Raw genomic sequence first — 7187 nt, 5'->3', positions numbered from 1 at the left:
ATGGCAGCACTAAAACATCTAGGCAATATACTAGTTTAAATCGATTGTTGATGGCAACACCACAAAAACTGTCTCAACAAACAGAGAAAGTATTTCATTAGATGTATTGAGGGGGGTGAGAGGCTCTTTCCACCACAAACTCCATCAAGAATCTGTGTATCCGTGCATCTGTAGTAGTGATGTTCCGGATATCCGTATCGGTGGATATCCGAGGGAAAACAATGATCTGTATCCGTATCCGTTACTTTTTTGACGGATCTTAAACGGATCTTTTCTATTCTAAAAATTCCTAAATATTTGAATAAAAGACTCTTAAATTCCGTTTAATTTAGGCTTTATTCCCTATTTAAATTATAAGATATCATTTCTGAAGCCAAATTGTATCCCCCGTCGCAAAAAGAAAGGGGTAACAAGTTTTAAAAATGTGCATCTGTGTGTCTATTTGTGGCATCGTAGCTCCTAAACAGATGAACCGATTTTGACAGTTTTTTTTTTTCGTTCTAAAGGTGACTTGATCGAAAGTGTTCTTATAGTTTGGCCTCGTTATTGTAGAACTTTAATCACCGGAGATATTAATTAAAAGCCGATTTAACGTTTTTCGCAATTATGCTTGTAAAAACTTACCCGTACGTTAAAAGTATTGGAACTAATTGAAAGAACGAAGTTTTCTGCGTTTGATATTCGTTTGGAATTCAAAAGTTATGTACAGTAGGAGCTATAATCTTGTTAAGTAAATTTTAAATGCAATTCTAATCCTTTATACGCGTGATTGGTAGCGCATTCATAGTCGGAAGATAAGGAGAAAAAGCTCAATGATTTAAAACTTCTATCTGCTTTCAGTTCATATCTGTTAAAAATATGTTTTCTGACCCGTGAAATTCATCTTCATATGAGGTCTGCCCTCTGGGACAAGTTTTTTTTTTTTTTTTTTTTTTAAATTTAATATTGGTTTTTGTTATTGATTGGGACATTTTTTGAAGAAACAGTGCCATTACCCTGACGGGAATACCTTCCGTAGCAAATTTTACTCTTGGGTAGTTGATTTGGGTTAAAAAAAAATTTTGAGATCCGTATCCGTATCCGCGGATCTTGACATTAATGATCCGGATCCGTATCCGCGGATCTACTTTTTTAACGATCCGGCACATCACTAATCTGTTATTGTAGGATCAGGGTCGTAGCCAGTGTGAATGGCCAGGGCAGGCCAAAATATTTTTTAGACAAGCAAGAAAAAATTAATTATAAAATTTCCCTAGCTTTAGAATTATGTCTTTAGAAATTTTAGGGTAGGGTAGTGCGATTATTTTTAAAGTTGTTCAGATCCCTTCCTCAAAAGTAGTTTAGCAGCAGAGCCGTCACGAAGGGCAAAAAACGGGAGGGGATGAAATTAGGGGCCCTTAGTTTTTCCTAATTCATGTTAAATGCAGATTGAGAGAGGGAGAGATGAGAAGGGGTGGGGGGTCATCTTCTGGGCTTTAAGAGAGATTTCATTTTTTGGTCATTACTAGATCAAAGTATTTGCATAGCAATATACATTTAACCATATTAATTATTGCCCCATCAATAACTAGAAACTGAATCTTTAAAACGGCAATAGTTGCTATATCAGTTATGTTTGGGGAAGGGTCTGCTCTTTCCTGGGAATTTCAGAAGTTTTTCGAGTTTGTAGTCTGCATTTTAAACGATTTTTAGTAACATTAGGGAAAGAAAAGGCTCGGTGGTGATCCCCTAGACATTTTTTGCAAATAAAGTTTGAAATTGTGCTTTTAAGCACAATTGTAGATTATCTCCAAATAAAATTAGGAAGAGAGGGGCCAATGGCTCTCCCTCGCAAAAATTTTTCGAAATTGAAGCTGCCAAAAAGTAATTTTAGTCGACTTTCAATGATGCTAAGGGAAGAAAATTTCGGCGACTCTTTCCTGGAAATTGTTCGAAATGGAAACCCTTACAACCAGATATGAAGCTAAATTTAATTGCGTTAGTGAGACGGAAGGAGCACGTTTCCCCGAAAAATGCTCGAAGTTAACTTCTAATACGCAGTTTTTCGACGATCTGTAATAATGTCAGTGAAAGGAGAGGTTCGGGGGCCCACCTTTGGTATTTTTCTGAAATTGTAATTCCAGAAACGTTATTGTAGATGATCTTTGGTTATGTTATCAGTGGATTCAAGTACTCTCCCCTGGATATTGTTTTCGAAATTGAAGCTCTTAAAACGAAATTTTAGACGATCTTTCGTGATATTAGGAAAAGTAGGATGCTCGCGGGATTCCCGGAATTTTTCCAAATTGAAGTCCTAAAAACGAAACGTTTGACGATCTGCAACGGGGATTTAGGTGGGAGCGCTCTCTTGGAGACTTTTCGAAATTTGAGTTGAATTATTAAATACGTAGCCGTAGGCAATCTTCGATGACAATACGGAAGGGTTGGAGTTCGAGAACTCTCCCCCAGAGTTCGTTCAAAATAAAAGTCTTAAAAATGCACTTCAAGGGGACATAAAATACAAAGCCAAGGTTCAGAAATCTCCCTTCCTTCCTCTTTCTTGTCTACGTCCCTACCTTCTCTTATTGTTTTAAATTTCTGATAAAAATGTATGGTAAACCTTCCCTCTGTTTTCGTTTTTCTAAAACCTTTTAAGTGCTTTGATTTTCTATTTTGAAATTTTCAATTTCCTGACTGATATTTTTTATTTGTTTGAAATAGTAGTGTTTAAGGATCAAGTAGAAAGTTTTTATCATTTAGGTCTGATATAGTACTTTTTAATGATACCTTAGGTCCTGTTTTTTCTACTTTACTTTAGTTAAAATACCTTGCCTCTTGAATCTCTAGATAAAGTTTAAGTTTATTTTCGTTTTCATAGGGCAGGTTGGGGTAGGTAGGACCCCTTTTGATAACTGTTCGTTTTTGAAACTTCATACAAAAGTTTTGAAATAAAAAAAAATGTAAACTTATTGTCTTATTTCATCTTGGACATTATTAATAAACAAAAGTTCATTATTATTTTCTAAAATAATGCTTTAAATATTCTTAACGATTATATTTTTAAAAATATCGGATAAGTTTCCCCCTTACCCTATTATAGTAAGGGGTAAGTAGGTGACCCCCCTTTTATTCAAATTTAAATGAAGCATGTCTAAAAAAGGGATCAGGGGGTCTTACATGATAAAATATGTAAATTTTTAATGTGTGTGTGTTTTTTTTTTTTTTTTTTTTTTTTTTTTGTAAATGTTATTCATTTATCAGATATTTACTGTCTTTTACATCAGTATCATGGAAAGGTTTCAAACAAAAAACAAAGCAATTTCATTTGTTAAATTTATTGAAAGCCTATAGGTATATATTTTACTTATGCATATAAAGGTGTGTTGAATAAACGTAATACAGTTGATTAAGATCAATTTTGAAAAATTAGCCAAAACAATAAATTTAAAAAAAAAATTTGAAACACTGAATGGCTGAATCATGTAAAGTTGGCTAAGGAAGAACCATGATCACTTCCTCCTCAGTAATTATTCCAACATCATCTGCACCAGGCCAATAAAAAGTGTCACTTTTTCGATTCGTTCTTTCAAATTCAACAGTATGTTTAAATTTTTATAAATACTTTATGGTTTTCTTCTATGTAAGTTACACAAATACATAATCACCAGCTTTAGCAGTTTTTGTAGCTGAGCTATCAATTCCTACTAAGTCATCATAGTTGTCTTGTATTTCACTATTACAAATATTTCATCAGAGTTGCTTTTGATTTTCAAATCCTCACTATTATAGGGGAACCCACTTACTCCTTACAGCGAAAATTTACGAAGTTAGTGGGACCCCTCCTGATCAAGTTATTAATATTATCTTATTCAAAAATTCTTTTTGCAGTATGCACTTTAAGTTAAAATATACATGCCCTTAATGATCACAAAAAAAAATAAAAACTAACCAGGTAACACTTCTTTGAAAAACGTTGGATAAACTCGCAAAAGAAATATATTCCGACTTTTTTTTTTTTTTTTTTTGACTAAATTCTAAGACCTAGAAAAAAATTCCACGAAACCAAAATACATGCAAAACTAATCAGTGATGAACTATGACATGATCAATGCAAAAAGATATAAAAACAGGGGTGATTGTGACTCCATGAAAAAATACCTGAACTTTTTTTTTTCCCCAAGAAGAAAAAGTGTTTTGATGGGCATATATATACACATTACGTGTATGTACACATCATATTATGTATATAAATAATTTAGATACATAATTATTTGTTGAGGCTAAAACTCGAAGTTTTAATTGGACTTAATACGTCTATGTGCATGATGGGAATTAAATTCTTTTAATTTTTCTCATTTCTTAAAATTTTTCAAAGAATGTTTTATTTTTCTCCTTTGTATCTGAATCCTTAACCATTAATTACATTCATTTACTAAAGACTAAAGCCTAATACAACAGTATTTTTTAATGATTCCCGTTTCTTTTATGAGTATTTGTAGAAGAATGTTGCATTGCAATAATGCCTTCGCACCATCATTAGCATATGTAAAGGGCACACATAAGAAACACAAAACCAAAATCCAGCCCTATCAATTTTTTACACAATATTTCCATCTTTTCATTGTAGGAATCCACTCTGTTTAACCATTCCGAATTAAACTTGTTCTTCTTTCCTGCATCGATGGAGCCAATATCTTCAGATTTATCCAGATACCTCATTTTTTAAATGAGAACATGCAAAATTCAAATGAATAAATTTATCAAACAAAAAAAGTGACGAAATGAAAAGTAAGAGATAACTAGTAAAATTTAATTAAACAAACTAATTTATATTTACAAGGAGCATATTAATAACAATAAAGTATAATTAGAACTAGTTCAATAACAACAGAACGCACGCAGATAAAGATCATAAACCAGAATATAAAATAAAGAAAATATTTGCATACGATCAATTCCTCCGTCATAAAGAACAAAGGCAGGAGTCGAAGCTCTTATCACTTTTCTCTTCCTACCTTCCCCCAGTTTACAAAACATGACCGTAGCTTACGCTTTATATTTATATCAAATGTCTTCAATTTGGATTTTTTCGTTTCATTAAACATCGACCTAAATTTTACTAAAGTGGGGTTTTCTGAAAATATAGAAGTTCCGGTATTTTCGAAGATGAAGATACCGGAATTCAAGATGAAAATACCGGAAATCTGCTAAAATACCAGAACCCTATCACCCCTGTATAAAAACCACATGCATATTTCAGTTTTAGGGGGGTGACCCACTTCCCCCAACTAACCCTATTCATATAGTTAGAACTACTAGTCTGGCTATTCATTAGATTACAATATGCATCTCACTCTCTGTATTTTTACATTTAAAACATGTTTTTGGCGGTTCATGTCCTTTTCTCCACCAAGCTGTGGCTTTCATGATGATATTTTTACTAACGAAATGAGAAGTGTAAATATAAAGCAGCCTCTGAGAATATCATTATTACTTATCTGTTCAATTTTTTCAACAAACTAAAACTTATCTGGCTAATCAAAATACTTTTGTTTCATTTTTTTTTTCCAAAGGTTAAAAAAAACCTCACACATCTTAATATAATGCACCAAAAGTTTTTTTTATAATTATTTTATTAATTTTATCTACTTATTTATTTTTTATTTTATTTATTTCAGTATTTGCTTAAGGGAAGCAAAAAATTTCCCAGGGCTGACCCCATCTCCTCTGGCCTACCACCATCTATGGTTCTGAGTAGAATGATAAAAAAAACAATACCCTCAAAAGAATCTTTTTTTAATTTTTAAAACTTTTTTCAATCAAAGAGGTTTAAAAAAGCATTTCATTGAAAATGGTGTGGAGCAAAGGCACTCATATAGGGGGCAAGGGGGGCTCAACCCCCCACCCCCCCAGAAATGAGAAGTTCCTTGCTTTTAGTGCTTTTTTCTTTGCAAAAATGTATAAAAATTTCTTTTCCAGCCATTAATGAATAAGTTATTAAAAATGCAAATTTTAATACCTCTAATCTGCACTGAAATCAGTTTCCACTGGGAAAACATTCTGCTAAACCAAGGGGAAAATTTTTGAGCCCCCCCCCCCCCCCCCCCCCCCCCGCTTAAATTTTTGCATGTGGGCGCCCTGGTGTGGAGCCTTTTTTGATGTCAAGTTGGCGTGTAAAGTCAGGGTCTAACCAAAATCCAGCACATTTCTTGTGCTAAAAAGGGTCTATACTTCTAAACTTTTTGAAATGGCGGAGCACAAATAATAAATTACTGCCAGAAGATAACTTTTTGATATGTCATACACATGATTTCAATATTTTCTGCGTTTGAGAAAGAATTACACTATGCAAAAAAAAAGAACTTTTTGTCTGCATCCTGGTTTTAAATAGTCAATACCTACTAATTTTGGGTCGAGAAAAACTAATATGGTAGTTGATTTTTTTTAAATTAGAATTTGTTTTTAGGATACAATAAAAAAGGGAAAAAAATCTTGCACAGTAAATGTTATTAAATATGTCCTGTTTTATTAAACAATGCTTATTTTTCCGAAAGCAGTGGTTGCTTTTGGCCTATTGCTGTAAAAGCTTCATTTTCGATTGTTTTCTGTACGTCAAAGATAGACCATCTCTTGTAATAGCTCAGCAGCATTTGGTGCAGGGGCAGATACAGGATTTCATTTTATGGGGCTCATGCTCAAGAATGTAGTCTTACGTACTACAATTTTCTTGTTAAATTGTATTATAATCTGCTCTAGACCAGTATTCACACCAGCCAACACAATACATAAATACTACAAAAAATCTAATAAAAATTAAATGTTTTATGAACACGATAAATTTATATATTGATTACAGGGGTGATAGTGAAATCAAGCAAAAATTTCTGAAGGCAGGGAAATTTTCTGAAACAATGTGGAAGGTGGAGCAATACTCTCAATGCTGTTTCTAATAACCAACATCATGCAGCAGTCAATATACATGTTTTTATCACATTAGCTCAGTTTTATGGTTCAAAATCTAAGGATTTACTGACTGACCATCGATTACATGGAAAGGCTGATATCCGGTTTATAGGCGGAAATGGACGTATCTATAAGTTTATAGGGGTGTTAGTTGATTTGCTACAGATGTGCACTTTTGCCTCTCTATTGTTTAGCCTTAGTTTTGTAAAAATGAAAATTTGCTCACAGCAACATTTTTTAAATAA

Source organism: Uloborus diversus, chromosome 6 (genome assembly GCF_026930045.1).
Source record: "Uloborus diversus isolate 005 chromosome 6, Udiv.v.3.1, whole genome shotgun sequence".
Taxonomy (NCBI): domain Eukaryota; kingdom Metazoa; phylum Arthropoda; class Arachnida; order Araneae; family Uloboridae; genus Uloborus; species Uloborus diversus.
This window is presented reverse-complemented; position numbering follows the sequence as displayed.